The 21,613-nt window shown below is 43.6% G+C and overlaps 1 long non-coding RNA gene across 2 annotated transcripts in view; it reads left to right on the top strand.

The window, feature by feature from the left end:
* Nucleotides 1-12,189: 12,189 nt before the first annotated feature.
* The window catches only part of LOC114616962, a 26,603-nt gene continuing 17,179 nt past the window's right edge, over nucleotides 12,190-21,613 (top strand). Inside the window, exon 1 of one of the 2 annotated variants that reach the window (XR_003710716.1) lies at nucleotides 12,190-12,262. This is a non-coding gene — a long non-coding RNA (uncharacterized LOC114616962). The remainder of the gene's footprint in view (nucleotides 12,263-21,613) is intronic. The other variant, XR_003710715.1, reaches the window with a different exon arrangement.

The raw sequence follows: 21,613 nt of genomic DNA, 5'->3' as shown, positions 1-21,613 counted from the left end.
CTTCCCTTCCTTTCTCTTCCCTAAATCTTCCCTAACTCACAGGTATGGCTGCTGTGTACTCAAAATTGTGGCTGCCATGTTGAATCCAGAAGGCAGTGCCCCACTGCACTCTCTTCCCCATGCCCTAGTCTTTGAGCTCTTTCCACTCTTTCTTCTGTGATGTGCCCTGAGCCTTGGAGGGAGTGACAAGATGTCTTGTTAGGGGCCAAGTCACTTATTCTCAACCCTTTAATTAGTTATGGTCCCTGCTTTTACTGTCACCCACTTTCAGAAGAGTCTTCTCTGACCAAGGCTAATAGCAGAGTCAGTTTTGATCAATACTCAAGAAGGGTAATGACTCTGAGAACTGTAAGAAGTTTGTTAGGGCAGCCATTGTGCCCTCACAAACTGCCTTCTTTCAGGAAAAATAAGTTTTACAGAAATTAACTCCTTCATGCTCTGCACATCACTTGATAAAACACAGCTCATGAAAGTGTTGAAATAGTCACAGTGAATTCTGCTGAGTCAGAATTACGAGTATGCACTCTTTTAACTTACACGGGAATTTAAAATAAGAGAAAATGCTTCTAAGGAAAAACAATCAAACAGCTTAAGATCTTCTGACGGGCCCATAATTTAAGGAGAAATTAAGAGTATTTATGAGTTTCTTAATCTGAAAGGAGGATAGAATTCTATGTATCAAGACTTATGGACTCAAGTCAAATATTATTTGGAGAAATATTTATAGTTTTCATTTATTCGTTATAAAAGAAGAAAGAGTAAAATCAATGTGCTATTCAAAGGAGAGTCTAACTTTTGGCACAGCAAGCTGACATTGTCATTTGCAATAGTTCATGTTTGACAGCTGTACAGTCCAGTTACTGTAAGGACCCACGGAGAGGACCCCCAACTCAAGTCCCAATCAGCGCGCACCCAAGGAGACACGAGAGACTGACTCGATGCAAATGGCAAAAGGCAGTTTACTAACGAGGGCCCTCGGATTGAAACTCATCCCACTCAGGGGAGAGAATTTCGATGAAGACCCCAGGAAGTTTAGAACTTTTATAGGGGGAGGCACAAGGGGGAAGGGAAAAGCGGGAAATTCTGGCGCGGTTACATATAATTGGATATTTCAAACATCAGCACTTTGCATAAGCAATCATTTTGACAGGCTGGATGGCCCATTATTTTTGACCATGAAGCCTCAGACCTTCTAGGATAAACACCAGATGGCCCATTACTCACTTGGGCATGTTTAGACTGGTCAAGATATGTCTTTGGTTGTTTCTACAATTTTTGGTCACCTTGTCCCTAGAGGGGATTGATATTTTTATTATGGCTATTCTCAGAAAGCTCAGCAAGCCGTCCTGCGGTCTTTGCCAAGTTGTTTTTAATTTTTGCTCTTACATTACTACTGCTACTACTACAAGGCCACTGCTTTAAGTAAACTTACAACTTTGTGTTGGACCACATTCATAGATAGCTATTCTTGGCCTCATGTCACTCAAGGGCAGCAGACTGATCATGCTAAATGTCCAAGTTCAGAAGTTAAAACAGGACAACAAAAGACACAGTAAAAACTATGGAGAGAAAATATTGATACAGAGACAAACCAAACAAAATTACTAGAGTTTAATGCACAAATTAAAAACGTAGGAAATAAAAAGTTAAACTGAGTAGTTCAAATAAAAACACTGTTCTAGAAATAACCAGTAAAATGGACAAAACTTCACAATTATCAAACCAAGGATTAAAAAATGACAGATAAATAAAACTAAGAACAAAAAGCAGGATTCGTCTCACAGTAAAGTAGACGTTGATGAGGGAGGAAGGGAGGCTCAGCCTTTGGTCTGCAGATAGGAAGTCTCCACAGACTCCATCTCAGTGAGAAAATGAAGCTCATGTGAGTGATTGAAGAGTAATTAAAGACTCTCGCCCACAACAGCCTATTGACATTCAATAAGAGCAGCCAGTGTCTTCAGTGTTAAATTCATGTCACTCTTTTTACTGCTACCTTCAACCCCACATAATCTTGAATGAGTAGATGAGGCCACTGCCCCACTTCACACCCAGAGGAGCAAGGTAAGGTGCAGGTCACAGGAATGGAGAGCTCCAAAACCCTTCATGAAGGAGCCTGCTCCACTTAAAAGAGTGGGGAGTGATTCGATCCTTAGGACACCATCAGAAACGACATCTCCTTTTGTCAGATAGTAGCAAGCTAAAGCACAGTGACTAGTAGAGAGGTAGCATGAGCATGCGTATAGTCAGAACACGCCTTGAAGACTGAACTAAAATATTTCCCATTCTCTAAGTTAATTGACAAGACAGCATCTGGCAGGTAATTTTTATTTTCAGGACAAGGTATCTTTATGTAGCCTTGGCTGTCCTGGAACTCCCTATATAGACCAGGGTGGCCAGGAACTCACAGAGATCCACCTGCCTCTGCCTCCAAAGAGCTGGGATAAAAGGTGTGTGCCACTATGGTGGACATGATAGTTGCTTTGGTCAACTTGAGACAATGCAGTATCACCTGAAGAGAGAGTTTCAAAGCAGGATTGTCTAGATCAGGTGAGTCTGTGGGCAAAGCTGTGTGTACTGACTGGTTTTGTGTGTCAACTTGACACAAGCTGGAGTTATTACAGAGAAAGGGACTTCAGTTGAGGAAATGCCTCCATGAGATCCAGCTGTAGGGCATTTTTTCAATTAGTGATCAAGGTGGGAGGGCCCCTTGTGGGTGATACCATCCCTGGGCTGGTAGTCTTGGGTTCTATAAGAAAGCAAGCTGAGCAAGGCAGGGGAAGCAAGCCAGTAAGTAGCATCTCTCCATGGCCTCTGCATCAGCTCCTGCTTCCTTCCCTGTGTGAGTTTCAGTCCTGACTTCCTTTGGTGATGAACTGCAATGTGTAAGCTTAATAAACCCTTTCCTCCCAACTTGCTTCTTGGTCATGATGTTTGTGCAGGAGTAGAAACCCTGACTAAGACAAATTGGTACCAGGAGTGGGGTATTTATGTGATAACCCGACCATGTTTTGGGAAGGACTGTGGAAGGAGTTTGGAACTTTGAGGTAGAAGAGTAATTGGGATGTTCAGAGCTCTGAGGGATGTTCTGTAGGAGCTTGGAAGATAATGTTGAGAACTGTGCAGAAGATGGAGGCCTGGCTTGTGAAATTTCAGAGGGAAGATTAAAGACTCTTATCAGGGAAGTTGCTATTTTGATTGTGAAGATTTAGTGGTTTTGGTTAGCTGGGGCTAAATAATAAGCTGTGATTAACAAGATACCAGAGCTGCCAAAGTGAAACCTTTGTATTACTGGGACTATTGGTGCTGGTTAGCTGGAGCTAAGAAATTAGTGGTGATTAAGAAGAGACCAGCATCATTGAGGTAAAATCTTCTATGAAGTGTTTCCTGAGAGCACAAGGAGGTCATGTTCCAGAGATAGCCAAGGTTGTACCTTGTGCTGTGACTGGACTTGGTAATGTTTAATAGTCACCCAGGTGGTACTGGTTTTGAAGGCATGAAGGGGTCATAAATTGCAGCTGAGGCTCAGCAGTGTGAGAGACCATGGAAGGCTGTTGGTGAAGGTACAGCCTCAGTTACAATTGATGGCCCAGGTCTGAAGGGGTCATGCAAAGGAATTGAGGTTTGACATCATGAAGAGAGCCTATGAAAGGCTATTGGTGAAGCCTAGCTGCAGTGGAAGAATGCAGTGCTTTGGAGATGTCAGTACCATGAGATAACCACCAAGAACAGCAGCAGCAGTGGAGTACAGGCAGCTGGAGCCTAGAAGACAAGGTGTGTGCTACAAAGGGCAGGGCTGGAGAAGTAACCCAAGCCTTTGGAGGAGCTCAGAAGATTGTGAGTGGATCCCAGACATTAGACAGTTGGAGTTTGATTTTTCTTTTGATTGTGACTGTGCCCTGATATTTTTTTCCTCTTGAAGGAAGAAAGTATTTTAGTGGAGCCCACAGCTAAGAGACTTTTAACTGTAAAAAGACTTTGGATTTTAAAAGAGATTGGATATTTTAAAGGGATTGAAATTTTAATATGTAAGAATTTGTAAAGACTGTGGTACTTTTAAAGTTATTTAGATCTTGGGGATGAATAAGAAAGCAAGGGTTGAGGCTTAAAAGTGGTGAGTTTGTGAGTCAAGTTGATAAGGGGTCAATTGTACTGGCTGGTTTTGTGTCAACTTGAAACAAGCTGGAGTTATCACAGAGAAAAGAGCTTCAGTTGAGGAAATGCCTCCATGAGATCCAGCTGTAAGGCATTTTCTCAATTAGTGATCAAGCTAGGAGGACCCATTGTGGGTGGTGCCATCCCTGGGCTGGTAGTCTTGGGTTCTATAAAAAACCAAGTTGAGCAAGGCAGGGGAAGCAAGCCAGTAAGTAGCATCCCTCCATGGCCTCTGCATCAGGTCCTGCTTCCTGTCCTATGTGAATTCCTGTCCTGACATCCTTCGGTGATGAACCACAATGTGGCAATGTAAACTGAATAAACCCTTTCCTCCCCAACTTGCTTCTTGGACATGATGTTTGTGCAGGACTAGAAACCCTGACTAAGACATTGTGGGAGATTATTTTTCTGTGGTAATTGATATGGGAAGGCTCAGCTCAAAGGTCTGCAGTGCCTTTCCCTTGGATCTGTAACTGTATAGGAATAGGGAAGCAAACTGAACAGTAAGCATGCATGCATTTATCCTTTTTCTTGGGTAAGCTGCTTTAAATTCCCGTCTTGATTTCTCTGCAAGGATGAACTCTAACCTGCTATTGCAAGTCAAATAAAAACTTTAAACCCTTTCTTTTGGTTGCTTTCTGTCAGGGTGTGCTATCACAGCAAGGAAAATGAAGCTAGGGACAGCAGTTCCCTAGAGAATTGTCCAAAAACAATACAGCAACCAACTGCTGTTTAGTGGAGCCTCTCCAGCAGAGAGCAGCACCAAATGAAGCTAGCTAGCAGAGATAGGGAATACGACAGAGAGCTGGGGCAAAGTTACTCTCACCTCAGGGTGAGCAATACAAAAGGCTTTACTCTAGAGGACATAGGGAAATAGACTTTCCTAAAATAGCTTAGCTAAATTAAAAAAGGAAAACAAATCTCTAACCTAAAGCAAGCACTGGAGGAGAGGGAATCAATATCTAGAGTTATTAAAATGTATTAATTAAAATGTACTGTGTTCAACAAAAACACAACACTGGCAATGAGAAGAGGATGTGACCCAAACACAGGGAGAAAAAAAACAAAACCAAACCATGTTCCAGAAATTGCTGTGAGAGGAAGCAGAATTCAACAGAGAAGCTGTTGTAAGAATACCATGTGAGAAATACAGGTGAACAACATATTTGTGTCTTTCCACGTGCTTGCATTTAGTGAACAAAAGTTTACAAGTGCAGTGGATTTGCTGGCAACAATTTCCCAAGTTCTCCCAGATAGCCCTGGCTGAGGCCAACACCGTTCTTTTATTCCAATCTTAATTAAAATATTCATTCTCAGAGTACATATTATACAGTAAATCTCTCTTTGTTTACACACACACACACACACACACACGCAAAAGCATGCACACACACACACATGTTATAGAATAGTTATGGGGTGGTTAAGGATGCTGCATCAGAGTTTGTGAGGTTTTAAAGTCGTCCCACCCAGAGGGCCATGAAGGCTCCTCCTATAAATGGGATACATTTTTTTGATAGAGGTTTTCATGCAGTTGCCATCTCACCCTTCTGCAGTCTTCCCTTTTGGAGTTAGTGAAATTTGACTTGCCATCTGGGGAGAAAAGTCTTGACAAATATTGAGCTGGCATTTTGTGACATTGGGTTTTCCTAGGTTTCAAAACTATGGGAAATGCACTTCTGTTCTCCATAGCTTACCCAGCATCATTATTACAGTATCATGTTAGTTTTTAAATATTTGTCTCTAAAAAAGCTAATGTATTGGAGGAGTAGTTCTCACTGGCTTGAAAAGTGGTTAAACTTTTAATAGTTAGGGCCTGGTTGGAGACAATTGTGTTTGGAGGTATCACCTTTGGAAGAAATTAATGCCCAATCATGTGAGATCAGGACTTTGGTTACTAGGAGAGAAGATGATAGTTGGGCTTTCCCAGCTCACTCCCTGGCTTTTTCTCTTATCATGTGACTTTCCTCCTTTGTACATGCTTTGCCACCACATGATGCTATCCTCTGTAGACCCTGCTTCCCAGAACCTGCTGGTTGTGCCATGAACTTAGATCCTAGAACTGCCAGCCAAATGAACTTGTTTCCTTTGTTAGATACTCAGGTGTTTGTTATACACACACACACACACACACACACACACACACTGGACCCAGGCTTGTAAAACATCATAAAGTAACTTTTCTTTTTTTCTTTCTTTATGTAAGAGAACACTTTGTTACTTTATTTAAATCCCCAGCATGGTTTAGGGATATCTCACTAGGGTACTTACTGAATGAGGAAAAAAATGTACATTGTAGGTTTTTAGAGGTTAGGGTATTAATATTTAAGTCATAGCATGAGGAAGAAAGGGGAAAAAAGGAAATGAAGTTTGAATCAGAAGGGAAGAAAGAGTGTGCCTTGTAGGGGATAAGTCATATAGAAAATCCTCCAGAACAGATGCAGAGAAGGAAGTCTGATAAGCCCACCATGTCAAGACATGATCAAGCAAAACAAAGTATAAAAAGTATAAAAGTAAATACTAAAATAAAAATAGTATAAAAATAAATACTACTACTAATAATGAAAGATATTATGAACTCGGTGATTCCTCCTGCTTGGAAAGCATACACTTTATCTCTCCCACTGGCTGGGTTTTATATCAATCCAACAGCTACAGGAACGCTACTGATCTGTGCAATTCCAACAAGAGTCTTGCTGGGATTGCCCTAGCCCGAGACTCTGGCCTACCTGCCAGTTGCACTGTTCTCTTTAGCATTTGGAGGCTTTCTGTGGCTGATGCTCTGAATAGGTGTAGAAGGCCCGCCTCTTCTTGCTTACCTTCATCTCTTGATGCTCCCATCACACTGAGAACCTACTCAGCTTTCAGCAGCGGAATTTTCCTATTCCAGTGTGGCTATCCTGTGGGTGGTGCCCATTCTGGCTGTTCACTGCAGGACATGAAGAGTCTCCACGATAGACTTCTAAGCTGTCCTTCTGTCTCTGTCTCCTCAGCCTGTGCTGCTCTGCTCACAGTACATCCAGCCCCTACTAAAGTCTTAGGTTGACTGTATCTCTCCAGTTACTTGTTATCTGAGAGGGGAGAACACCTTCCTGATAGCCATTACTGACCAGCATTATGTAGCAGGACACTGATGGTGTCTTCTTCTGGCTTTTTTGTAGATGAAAATTTGACCTAGACCTATTCTCCTCTCCCTCCTCCCCTCCTCCTTGCACTCTCCTCTTCCCCTTTCTCTCCCCACTCCCTTCTTCCTTCTCTTCCTTTTTTTCCAGATTATTTTTTGGTAATAGAAATAGAGTGTATTGTTCCTTATTCTGCTTCTCTTTTTCAACAAATCACACAGAGTGACATCTAATTCACCACCTTACTATAAACATTTTTACTAAGCATCTGTCCTACTTCCTCAACAAAACAAAACAAAACAAAACAAAACAAAAAACAAAACAAACCAGGACACAACTGTCTCCACTCCTGGCAGATGTGGCTGCAGCAGTAGCTAGATCAGCTCTCTGGGACAATGGCCAATTTGTCACCTCCAGAAAGCAACTACTCTTAATAGATATCTAGTGGGCATCCTTTCTGCCACCAGCAGAATCGTTCATAGGAGGAGCAGCTTCATGAGACATTTGCCTGCAGAACCACCACACATTTCTTTTCTACCTGTGAGCATTTTTTATTCCCTCTTCTTTTTAGTTTCTGTATGGTGAGGGGCTACAGGCAAATTATATCAGTATGATTCAGATGCCTGCTTATTCTGTGTCATAGTTAGCTTGAACTGTCAACTTGATACAACTTACAGTCTCTTGAGAAGGGAACTGCCATTGAGGAATTGCCTGAATCAGATAGGCCTTTGGGCATGCCTGTAGAGGATTGTATTGATTGTTAACGGATGTAGGAAGATCTGGACTACTCTGGGCTTCACTATGACTTAGTGGTCTTCAGCTGGAGAAGAGGTAGCAAAGCATGATGTGCAAATGATCCACCAAGAAACTTTCCTCCATAGCTTCTGCTTCACATTCTTGCCCAGACTTCTCTTAATAATGAACTATGACCTGGAAATAAAAGCTATGTAAATGCTTTCTTTCTGTAAGTTGCTTTTGGTCAAAATGTGCTTATCATAGCAATATAAAGAACACTAGGGCACCCTGCAAGCTGTATGAATGACAGTCCCTCTTACCTTCCATCTCCTCATGAATAAAGTAGACTCAATCACACGTGTGGATGTTACATGTGTCAACGTCTAGCAAAATGCAGTATATAGTAGGTGTCTGTTGGGCAATGCTCACGCCCGGGGGGCATGGGCGGCTTGGGTGTGAGCCGCCGTGGGCGGGGGCGGCACATCCCGGAGGGACTCAACAGCTCAGACTGCTGACGAACCAAGGGCCGTCCTGCGACCCGTGGCTCAGCACTCTCTGTTGATGATTCGGTCTCGCCCACCCACACTGCCGGCGGCAACCGCAGGGTCTCGGGAGCAGAGACGCTGGGTATGCAGGACACGGTGCAGGCCAGCGGCCCAGTGGAGGTGGTGTATGGGCCGCTGTTGTCAGGAGAAAGCGTCCTGCGGCCCACTAGAGTGCAGAGAACACCAGGGCGGGCGGAAAAGGCTTCTCTCCCTCCCCCGTCCTGCCACGTGGACAGGGGCGTGCGCGAGTCTTGACTTACACAATGAGTCCAGGATTTCGAGAGACACGTGGAGATTTAAGACGTGTAGATTTATTGACATGGTGGTGGATTCGGATGGTGACAAACTCTCCCAAAAAATGCCAAGAGAGGTCTCCTTATATTAGAAGTGGGAGAGGGGCTGGACCAGGGCCTTTAGGTAAATCTTAGGCAGAGACCTGTTTCCCCACCCTCTACCTGGGCCTTCTTGGGGCGTGGCCAAACACTCCAGGGTTCCACAGCCCCACAATCCACCCTTTTTTCTTTCATAAAAGGAGGGGAAACTCTGAAGGTGGAGATATAATGTAGGTCACATGTGGTGATGTTACTCTTCACAGCCTGCCATCCACAATTCCCTCTCAGGAGAGGTGTCATTTGTAGTGAAAATAAAAGAAAACACCACACAGACTGGGGGGTATAGCACAATCAAGCCAAGGGTAATGGGAATTGAGGGTTGGGGTTGGGAAAGCAAGGAGTCATTGAATCAATTAAATACATATTGTACAATTTGAGAGTAATGACATCTGATTAAATAGACATTATGATTTCCTCACTAACATGTCAGTTCAGCTATGTGACTTTGGCAAGAGTTCATCTGCAGCTGGTAGCGAGCATCTCTGGGTCTTCAGTCGGACGAAATGACTGGGAGAAGGCAGCTTGGCAGGTTCCAGGAGGTGGCTTTGTCTCGGCATCAGCTTGTCTCTGTTGGATCTGTGGGTATAATCACAGGGAAGCAGCATCTCCGGCGGGGAGATATCTGGAAAGCATTAAATCACTCCTGGAAAGTCAAAGGTGTTTGAGGAAATTGGATGACTGAAGAAAAAAACATTGTGTTAATAATATCTGGGATAGGCGTCCACAGTTTGTCTGTGAAAGAAAATTAGTTGCTAATTAAAAACTGAAAGATGGTGGTCAGCATGTTGATTCAACCTGTGGAAGTAGATTTAGATGACTTTCAAACCTTGAAGAAATTTTAAAAATTGAAAAAAAAATGTTGGGAATATATCATGAGTGTTAGAGAGAAAAGGAGACATTCAAACAAAAAGCGAAAAATTTTGGGTTGAAAAGCACGAACACTGTTGTTTAGGCATTCCTGTTGGGGAGAAAAGGTTAATGGCGGATTTAGGAGTAGTGAAGGAGGGGCCTGTTCTGCCCTGTGGTGGCTGGGCTACCACGTGGTGGCTGGGTGCTCTAGTAGAGAGGCCAAGGAATTCCCCCTTTTGTTTTTCTTAGGAATCTTAAATGTAGAAGAAAAAGGCCAATCTTGAAGACAAGCTCAAAGCAAGAAATATGGGTATTTAATAGGAAAGTCAGAAGGAGTAAAAGGTTGTGTGAAACCGAGCCATGGCGGGAAGACACCTGGAGGCTAGCAAAGAGTAAGCCGGCGGCTCTCAGTGAGAAAGAAACAGAGGCGAAGGGGGCAGATTGAGTCTCAGACCTTCTGCTATCAGACAAGCCAGCTGGGCTGTAGCGGGCCGCAAATGACCTAGAAGGTGAAGTGGGGAAGGGGGCAAGCAGGGAGCCAGCCCTGTTGTCACAGGCGAGTCAGCTGGGATGTAACTATTCAGCCGCAAATGGCAGAGGAGTGGGGGAAGTTTACACTAGGCTAGTAGGCAGAGTTCAAAAAGCTGACCTCTGGGGGAGGGGCAAACCTCTTGGCAGGCAGAGCAAGGGAGATTTTTTGGGGGGAGGGGTAAAGAATGGAGATTAGGGAGTCTTCGCCATCTTGTAGGGAACACGTGGAGAGAGAAACTTATTATTATTTTTTTTAATTAGGAGGAAGTTAGATTGTAGTTAACAATTAGAGAAAAGACGTTAGCCAGGAGCGCGAGAAAGAGAGAGAGAGGAGGTGGAGATGGATGGACAGAGATGTAACTCACGGTTCTCGCGGGCACCAGCAGGGAGAGCTTCTGTGCTGGCTTTGTGTACATTGTCCACCACTAACCAGGGGGAGATGGTAGCCCGTGTGCCTTGGGAGCGCGCGGGCATGGAGTTGTCCATGTCTCTTGTCTGGAGCAGATGTCTCAGGGAGGCAGAGATCGCCATAGTGGAGAAGCGGGCGCAGAAAGCTTGGTGTTTGGGCAGGAATGAAGTAGTCAGATCTCAGTGGGTGTGGGCGTAAGACTCTTGGGTCTGCTCTGGGCCTCAGACGTCTCGGGGAGTTGAGTGTGCAGCAGGGAGGTTATGGGGGCGGGTGGCTGTGTCTTGGACAGCCAGCGCGCCAATTTGACCTCTATTTTAAGGGTCTGTGGACGTGCAGTAAAATAGAAGCGAGAGAGTGTACGCAGCTGTGGCATGCGCTGTGAAAACAGGAATCTAGACATCGTGTCCCGTTGGAAGTGACTCGTTCATTCTTGGCCGTGGGTGTCGGTGGTCTGTGTGGGTGCCAGATGTTGGCAATGGTCATGCCCGGGGGTCGTGGGCGGTGACGTGGGTGAGCCGGAGTGGATGGGGGGGGTGGCACTTCCCAGCGGGACTCAACAGTGCAGACCGCTGACGAACCAAGGGCCGTCCTGGGCATATGGGACATGGTGCAGGCCAGGGTCCCTGCAGAGGCGGTGCACAGGCTGCTGTTGTCAGGAGAAAGCGTCCTGCGGCCCGCTAGAGTGCAGAGAGCACCGGGACAGGTGGAAAAGGCTTCTCTCCCTCCCCCGTACCCCCATGCGGACCGGGGCGTGCACGAGTCTTGACTTACACAATGAGTCCAGGATTTCGAGAGACGTGGAGATTTAAGACGTGTATACTTATTGACATGGCGGTGGATTCGGATTGTTACAAACTCTCCCAAAAAATGCCAAGAGAGGTCTACTTATATTAGAAGTGGGAGAGGGGCGGGACCAGGGCCTTTAGGTAAATCTTGAGGCAGAGACCTGTTTCCCCACCCTCTACCTGGGCCTTTTTGGGGCATGGGCAAACACTCCAGGGTTCCACAGCCCCACAGGTGTCCATTAGCAAGGAGCAACCCTATATTAGATGTTACTAGATTTACACGTATTATTTTACTTCCCATGGGATCAGAGCATCTTTTAGAGAGGATTTTTTTTTCCTAAAGACTTTACTTTTACTGACCTTCTTAAGAGAAGAAAACTTTTTCAGCTTCAGGGCATGTGATGCTTAATTTATTTATAAGTAAGTACAGGGCAATCCTCTGAGGACTGAGGCAATGACAGCAGGGTCCTCTGTCCTATGGATGAGTAAAGTGTTCCATAAGTCCTTGTCTGGCTTGAGAACACCAGGGAGCAATGTCTAGTGTCCTCCTGCTAATTGTTAACTGCAGGTCTTGGGGGAGGGCAACTGAGAGCCTGCTGTCACTGTGGCTAGATCTGCTCTTGGTCTGTTTCCACCTGCTCTTCAGCCTTTGACCCTCTTACATGCTCTACTGAAACCACAGATGCAGAAAGCCACTTGGCTTATCTCATGGCTAGCCATGGAGGATGGAATTTTTTTCTCCGTGAGTATAAAGCAAAAAGATTGACATATTTAAAATTTCTTTTTTAAAATTGTGTGTGTGTGTGTGTGTGTGTGTGTATGTGTGTGTGTGTATATGTGTGTGTATGTGTGTGTAGGTCAGAGGACAACTTGTAGGAGTCAGTTCTATCTTTCTACCATATGGGGCTCAGGGATCAAATCCAGGTCATTATACTTGGTGGCAAAAGCCTTCATCTGCAGAACCAGCTCTAGTTCCTACTGTATTGATAAATGTCCTGTTGGTTTTCCCAGTAGATTTTTATGAAGATTTTATGTATGAGGCATTCATATATGGCTGCCAAGTAATTAAAATTCATTTATGTTATAGGTGAGAGAATCTAGTGATTTGAAGGTAGTGTGGCAAGAAAGTGAAAGAAAAAAAATTCTTTTTGCCAAGAAATTAAGAATCAGAGCAAAGAGTGTGGAAGGGATTCCATTAGCAACCCTGAGTAGGGAAGTTGCTTCAGAACTCACTAGAAATCATGTTTGCAGAGGTCCTGGAGGCACGTTTGGAGATGGGTTTCACATGCTTTTCCGTGTCATTATCCCTTAACTTATGCAACTTGCAGAAAAGAATGCAACCTTTAAAAAATGTGAACAAATGCCTGATTCATATTTTTAATCTGCTTTCTCCACAGTAGCCTCTGAGCTGTTCAAGGTCAACAGTCATCCTCCTCTGCACACTTACACGGCCATCTACACATGTGGCTTTGCATGCAGGCTTTATTGAAAGCCATGTAGGCTTTGTTAAAAGCCCAGCCCAAAGCTCTTTCTCAGTGACCATGAGATGCCCACCAGCCCTTAGCCACTATTCTGCTAAACTCCATGCTCAGGATCTAGGAGGAACTGGGGTCTGGTTGAAGCAGGATATGCAGAGAAAGCTGCAGTGGTGATGTGCCATCCAGTGCCCAAGGCTACCATCAATATTTCATCCTGACACTCTCCCACTGAGTGCAGACAAAGCCTTTGCATTCTTCCTGAAGGGTTGCTCCAGGCAGCCTCTACCTGCTGATGGGAAATGGCACCCAAGGTGACATCCTTTGTTCCTCAGATGCCCTGAACCATGGGTACCCTCCAAGTCTCTTCACTAATCTTTAATATTCACTTGTCTCTGAGTTGAGTTCCCTCTGTCTATTATAGTAGGAGCGTTTCTAAATCTGAGCTCAGTTAGTGGGTTTTCTCCTTAATATGCATTTACATATCTCAAGGTAAAACTGTTGATTTCACTGAACAGTTATTTTCTTTTGCATTGACTGACCTCAGCATCCTTGGATCTGGCTGTAGATGCAGTTTACTTTTCTCTCCAGAAAGAATGTGTACTTGAATAGTGCTCCACTTGCCCACCTCTAAGAGATATCATCTCTGTGAAGGATCTCTTCTGTCTCCCTAACTCCTTCTAGACTCTCGTGGCTTACCTGATGAGGAAGCTCAGCTTCTCCTCCTCTTCTTCCTCCTTCTCTCTTGCTACTCCATCTGTGGTTCTCAGACAGCCTGTAGGAACCTTCTCAGTAAATTATTTCTCTTGTTCTCTGAGATGGAGTCTCGCTTAGTTTAGGCTGGCTTTGTTCTCATTCATCCTCCTGGCCCTTCCTCCAGAGTGGCAGGATATTACCATGCCTGGTTTTTAAGTGTAAAATCAAAATTAAAAAGGAAAGAAAGAAAGAAAAGGACGTGACTGCTCTTAGGTATAGTGGAGGAGAAAACTTTATTATAGTTAAGGGAAAGCGTAGCCAGAGGCAGCGACATCTTAGAGAGTTCAGAGTGAACATGACCAGACTGAGCTGGGTCTTGTAGGTAAGTGAGCAGAAAGAGGAGATCCAGACCAAGAGGCCAGGGAAGTAAGGAAAAAGCTAAAGGTTCAGTTGGTTTGGGGGAAGGCAGCCCAGCCCCTGGGCTAGAGAAGTTTAGGGTATGCTAGCCAGGAGGGCCCTGTAACTGGTAGGGACTGAGAGATGCTGGGAGACCTGGTGGCAAGTTATCTTTGATATGTGAAATAGCATCTCATCAAAAGCCAGGTTTAAGACTTACTGGTTTTATATGGTGCTGGGGATTAAACCAGGCTTTGTACATAGTAGAGAAGTACTCACAAGCTGAGCGCCATCCCGAACCTTGGTGGGCGTCCAGGAGGAGAGTATAGACGATTATACTTTTGATCTCCAGAGATACTAGAGATGGTATGAGACATACAGCAGACCTCAAAAAAATGCCCATGGTTGACTATACATATATAGAACCACAGCTTATTCGATTGGCTTTTATATATATCATTTCCCTATAAATCCTTAAAATGTCCTTGCAAGGTAAGCATTTTCCCAGAAGAGGACCCTGGAGCTCAGAAAGGTTAAATGTCTATTCTGAAAGTGTGTGTCAAGGAAGAGGTGGCTCTGGACTCAGAACCCACTCTTGCCCTCTAACTACCCCTCTCCTCCTTCCCCCAGTAGCTCAGTGTTTTGCAGTTGTGTGTCATTCATTCATTATGATACTCTGACTTTGTGGAGAGCCGCAGTGGGCAGAGATGGCGCTGGCATCCGGTGCTCTCCCAAAGTTTACAGAATTACTGCCTTTGTACAAGGGAAAATGCGCACCAAGTCACAGCCCATCCCAGGGCGTATATACATTTATGGGCAAACAGCCAACCAGAAATGTACATGCCGCTCCAGGGGGTATAAAAACAGTGCCTTCTCGGGGCCCCGGGGTCTTCCTCTATACATCGTAATAAAGAAGATCTGCAGTAGAACCCTGGCGTCTGCGTGCATTCTTGCTGGCGAGATAATTGCTCGCGGACTGCATGACTTCATAGTGTGTGTCTTACTAGATTATAACCTCCCCAAGAGTAAAGTAGATGTGCTGCCTCTCTCTTCCCTGCATCTCTTCTCTCATGACTGCAGCAGACTGGCAATTTTAAAATTGTATATTCTGTATTATTTGATCACTGAGTGCTACAAATCAAAATTTAGTGTGAAATCAAAATTTTTAGCTCTGCTTTGACAAAAACCTTGATTTGTCTAATGGCATCATTAAAAAGAAACATGAAATATACTCGAAAGAATGTGGAATCTTAGGCTGGAATGGCAGTATTGAGCTGCCTGAACATGTATAAAGAACCATTATGAGAGCTAGTATGCTTATTAAATCTCACAAAAAATTCCATTAGTCATTGTAATTGAAAATGCTGCCATATTAACATTTATCTGCCAAGAATCACAGATGATCAAGTGAGACAGAATCTGGTTAAAAAAAAATCCTTACACCAGGAGACCAGTCTTGGTTTTGTGGAGGTCTCTTTTTCTTTCTGATGAGGAATTTTCCTCTCTTCAGAATAATAGTTGGATTAATCTGGTCTGCCTCCTTGACCTCAGCTCCACTCACTGCATTTACATGATGTGAATGCCATCTTCTGGGTTATATAACAATTCTGTGCTGAATCGTGCTGCTGATTGGTTATTGTCTGATGATGAGGCTGTCTGATTTTGTTCTAGAAACATGTCACTGGAAAGTCATATTATCATTCACGAGGAACCTGGAGGCCAATGCCTGCAATGCTAAGTCTTATAAAAATCTCATGCTCAGCTAAAATATTACTCCCTGATACTTGAAATATATTTTTCTTTTCATAGCCTTAGGTTTTAATTGACACATAAAATTATATATGTTTATAGAATACCTTGTGATTTTTAAATTTTCTAAAAAAGGATTTATTTTTATTTTATGTATTTGTTTAGCCTGTATGTAAGTATTTGCACCAAGTGCATGCAGTATCTATGGATGCTCAAAGAACACATCAGATCCCTTGGTTACAGAGAGTTGTGAGCCTCCATGTGATGCTGAGCTTCAAATCTGTGTCCTCTGGAAGAGTATTCAGTCAGGGCTCTTAACTGCTGAGCCTTCTCTAGCCTCTATTTAAAAGACTATTTATTTTATTTTAATTTTGTGTGTGGGTGATGTGCACACGTGTGCAGGTTCCCACAGAGGCCAGAAGAGGGTATCAGATTCTCTGGTGCTGGAGTCAAACTCAGATTCTCTCTGAGAGCAGCAAGTGCTCCTAATGGCTGAGCCATTTCTCCAACCCCCATGTGATATTTTATACTGTATATATTATGTAATGTTTGAATCTGGGTAAATATATCTATGTCATCAAATATTTATACTTTCTTTGTGAAAGCCTTCATAGTCATGTCTTCTAGTCGTTTAGAAATGCACAGCATGCTATCTTTATCACACTCCGCCATTGTGCAACAGAACACCAGAACTCTTCTCAGAACTGTAAAGTAGCAGTCATCCATCAACCTTTCTCCACCCCTCTCTCCCCTTATCCCTCCTTGCCTCTGGTTAGCAGTATTCTGCTGAATAGTCCATTTTTTCCTCCTTGAAGAAAACTAGAGAAGCTTAATCAAACCTGTATTCAATTAATTTGCATGCAACTCAGGGAGGTTTCCATGGTTATTGATGATTCAGAAGGCATTGGACTAAGAGCTAGGCTGTGAGGATAAGGGAAACAACACTCCATCCTTTCAAGTAGCTTAGAACTTAATTTGGAGTTCAAGTCAATGCATTTTAAAAGGCGTATTCTTCAAGAGACATTAAACCACATTGCTATGCAAAGCAGAGAGCTTGCAACCAGCGTAGACAAGACTGATTTCCTGCAGAAGATAGAATTCCAGTGAGTCCTAAGTGAAAAACTGGTGTTCGAGAGGTAAAGGTTAGCATAGGTGAAATTTTACCTGAGGGAAGAGAAAAGGCCCAGTCCCACTCAGCTCATTAAATGTGGGCAGAGATAGAATGATAACCCTGGGTGTGGTAGTGAATATTGAGGAAGAGAATTATTGTGTCGGGAGAGGAATCTTCTACCAGAGGATATTTAGTTATTATTATTACTATTATTATTACTACTACTACCATTATTAACTGTTGTACAGTCCAGGAAACTGACACCAGGGTCTCTAACATGCTAAGCAAGTGCTTTGCTATTGAACTACGTGCCTAATACACCCAGAAGACTTTTTTCCTTTTTAAAATATACTTTAAAATTATTATGAAATGATAATTACATTTCCTCCTTCCATTTTCTTCCTCTAGTCTTTCTTATCTGTCCTCCCCAACACATGCTTTCTGTCAAATTCATGGCTTCTTTTTCTTCAACTGCTGCTAGATGTATTTTCTTAAATATATAAATACAATTTGCTCAGTCTGCATAATGTTACTTGTATGTATATGTTTTCAGGGCTGATCACTGGGTTTTAGATAACTAATCAGTGTGCTCTTCCTTGGGGAAGGCTCTTTCTCCCTTGCTCTCATCCCCCAGGTCTGGCCAATAGACAACCTGAATTCTGGGTTGGATCTTTTTCTGTCGGTGCCTTAAATCCAGCCCCTACCCTCTTGTCTCTATCCCTTCAAGTCTCCTTAAACACTGCGTGTCTATGACCTTAGTTAGCCCTTGTGAGTATTCTAGGTGCCTCCTGAGGAGAAACAGCTCACAATAAATTGTTGTGTTTGTATGTATTGCTGGTGTCAGAGCTTTGTACATTCTCGGCTTCCTACATACATGCAATGTTCCCTAGAACCTTATGACCGACCTTAGTATTTTTGGGGACCAAACTATGATGCTTTCCAGCTGTTCTGAAAATGAGAGTCTAGAGTTGCAGCTAAGTCTTCAAAGGCCAATTCAGAGGAAAGTGGGGTCTTGCATCTATAAGCCTTTAAGCTAAGCTTTTGTTAATGTATAACTAAGTCCTTTCTTAGAGGCCTACTGTTTTCAATTAGATTACAAAAGCGCTACAGTTAGCAAGCACTAGCCTGTAAAAATAGCCTTTCTGGCAAAAATTTCTCTTTTGTAGAGTAGTTGATTATAATCAGTTTTCACTAATTTGCCACAAAGTCAAACCTGCCTTGTGAAAAAAAAAAAAGTGAAGTGTGACGTGCCCTGCACAGGAGATGCAGCCATTCTATTGGGGAAGTTGGGCTGTCCAGCCAGGGTGGACAGTGATCCTACCTCTCCACATTTCTTCCCCTAACTCCCTCCATGTCCTTCCTACTGTGCCTCTCTCAGCTTGCTGTCTTTGATAACCCACTAATTGCAACCAGTGCTTGAATGTGGGGTCTATCCATCAGAGCATTTGGAAACTTATTAGTAGTCACATCTTCCAGAAAGAATGATTCTTCCTCTCTAGCAACTGTCTTCTACCAATGGCTCCTCAGTGAGGGGTGGGGCCTGCTACCTTATCTCTTCTGGCTAGTTTTTCTTTTTCAATTTAACACAAGCTGGAATTATCTGGGAAGGGAAACTTCAACTGAGAAAAATGTTTGCTTCAGGTAAGCCTGTATGCAAGTCTGTGGGGAGGGGAGAGCGTTTTCATAATTAATGATTGCTGTGGAAGAACCCAGCTCCCTGAGGGTGGTGCCATCCCTAGGTATGTGGTACTGGTTGATATAAGAGAGAAGGATGGACACGCCATGAGGGGCAAGCCAGTAGGAGGACCACTGCTTCAGGTCCTGTCTCTGGGTTCCAGCCCTGAATTCTCTGGTTAATGGAGTGTAAACCGTAGGATCAAATGGATTTTTTCCTCCTAAGTTACTTTTGGTCATTTTTTTTTTATCTCATCAACAGCATTAAACTAAACCACCTATCTATGCTGGGAGTCTGGATGACTATTGCATGTGCAGTGGCAGCAGCTGCTGTGACAGATTTATCATATTTCTCTCCTGTCTCTCTGTCTCTCCATTTCTCTCTCTCTTTCCTCTCCTCTCTCATCTCTCTCTGTCTATCTCTGTCTCTTTCTCTCCCTCTCTTCCTCTCTCTTTGAAGTAGAGCTGTCTGTCTTAGAACCCTCCATGTAGACCAGGCTAGCCTCAAACTTGTGGAGATCTGCATGCCTCTGACTTCTAAGTGCTGGAATTAAAGGCATGTGCCACTATGTCTGGCTTCAACCTTGATTTTTAAGCTCTAACTAGAATCATCCAATTGTTTCTTTCCAGATTTGAGGTCAAGAACTATGTCTTACAGTCTCTTCAGTGTTTCCTATACTTTAGAATGAAAGAAACCCTTAATTATTACTTCCAGACTGATGGAAGTATACCCAAGAAATTTCTAGGTTAAAAACATCCTATCAGTGAGAGCCCAGAGAGGAATTGCAAAGCAATGGATGATTCAGGAACTCACTCTGTAGTTCTTGGAACTATGGACCAGGCTGGCCTCAAACATGGAGAGCCACCTGCTTCTGCCTCCTAAGTGCTAGGATCAAAGATGTGTGCTATACTTCTGACTGAGAGGGATCTTTCTAAGGACTACACACAGTGCTGGGTGTAACTCAGCCTGGCACATTTTAATATTGTGCGTCCTTTAGATCTCATCCTCAGGCCAAGTTTGCCTTAGTGGCTATCATAGGGTTTGGCAGTCCCTGCTTGGCACGATAGTCCCTTCTTGGTCACAGAGCCTCACTCAGGTGGCTGTTTTTTGATGGGCTCCTATGCCTCTCCCTTTGTATTATTTAATAATCTTGAAATCATGATCATCAGGTCTAACCTTATGTACTCAGTACTAAACACTGAGCTGGACACACCCAGTGCACACAGGATCGGAAAGGAATGATGTTGAAAGTCAGAGATGCCTTTGTTGGTTTCAGACTTTGAATTTAAATTCATGCACAGTGCTGGGGGATTTGCATAACCATTCCTGTATTGTTTCCTTCCAGGCTTCACAACTCAGAAGATTCTGGTGGACTGGTGTCAGAGTGCATGTGTTTGTGGAAGTATGTACGATAGGTTATTACAGAGATGAAGGTTAAGAGCAGTTAGTGTAATTGTTCCCGAGAGCAGGAGGGATGCTGATGTATTCTCTCTGAATTCATAGCCATAGGAAGTGAATTGAAGCTCTGGGTGGAGGTGAGGTGGGTGCTGTCACTCAGTCAGTTGGCTTATGTGTTTGAGGCCTTTGGATTTCTCAATTCAAAGGCAATCATTTTATGTTGATCTGAATGGCCAGTTAGTTGGAAGGTTGTGTGTTCAAACACACTGAAAAAAGAAAAAGAAAAAAAAAGGAAACAATGGGAAGAATCATCGTGTTCTTTTCTTTTCAGTCAATATTTGGAATTCTAGAAAGATTACAGAAGGTATCAGAGCTAGCTGCCCTACAAATTAGATTTCTGTGCATACATGGAGTTTTTGTCCCTAATTGGATGCTCTAGTGAATTTTTGTACATGTAAAGGATTTACTTTGCAAGTCCCACATCCTCCTGCCTGATTAGCCTTCTCACTTTCCTTTGGATTGTCTTCAGTAGCATCTGCAGTATTTTAGTATTTCCATTTTAAAAAGTTAATCTTCATCTGGTCTTCCAGGTAGTAATTTATGTTTTGCTCCCACACATATCAAATTCTCTAGCAGAAACTTGAGGTCTAAGATTTCGGGTCCACTTACCTCAGGATCAGGATCGACACTGGTGAGTTTAGTCTCAGAACCATAAAATAATATAGGCTTCAGAAAGGGCTTACAGAGAGAACATATGATCCATAGCACAGGAGTGTCACAGTGCAAGAACACACATTATCATAACACAGCAACCTTGTGTCACAGTGAAACCTGAAATGTTCCTTACACTTTGTGTCCTGGGGAAATGGCGGCTACCTGAGGACTCTGAGTTAATCCTAACTCCTTGAAGAGTCATAGGATGGCTTTGTTGGGAGGTGCTGAAGAATAGGAAGTGGGTTTGGCTGGAGGAAGTAGGTCACTGGTTTGTGTTCTTGGGCCTGTACTTTGTTCTGGTCACTTCCTGGATTTCCCTCTCCTTTCTTCCTGGCTTCCATGATGAGACCCACACCACTCCTCCATGCCCTCTGCATCATGTTTGACTGATACTTATGTAACCATGATCTAAAAGAAACTTTCCTCTCTGAAGTTATTTTACCAGGAATTTGACCCGGGGATGAGAACAGTCCCTGTGAATAGAAAGGGAAAATGGTCCTACTGGCTGAAGATTGTCTTATTCTATTTCTGCTGGCCTAACAGACTATCTGATAGGACAGTTCTGTTACCTGGCAAGTTCAAGAGTTTGGTGCTGGCCTGTGCTCAACCTCTGCTGAGGGCCTCATGCTGCTTCTATAATAGTGGGAAAGTGGAAAGACAAATGGCACATTGACAATGACAAAGCATGAGGGACAAAATTATTTATCCTGCTGTACTGGTAACCAATCTAGTGGAGAAGAGGGAGAGATAGAGGTAGAGAGGGAGATAGAGATGGAGATGGGGATGGGGATGGAGTTGGAGATGGGGATGGGAAAGGGAGAGGGAGAGGGAGAGGAGGTGGGGGACGGGGAGGGGGAGGGGGATAGTTTGGAGGGGCAG

Source organism: Grammomys surdaster, unplaced genomic scaffold (genome assembly GCF_004785775.1).
Source record: "Grammomys surdaster isolate TR1022 unplaced genomic scaffold, NIH_TR_1.0 133, whole genome shotgun sequence".
NCBI lineage: Eukaryota > Metazoa > Chordata > Mammalia > Rodentia > Muridae > Grammomys > Grammomys surdaster.
The sequence above is the reverse complement of the archived record's forward strand: the minus strand, read 5'-3'. Positions and strand labels throughout refer to the sequence as shown.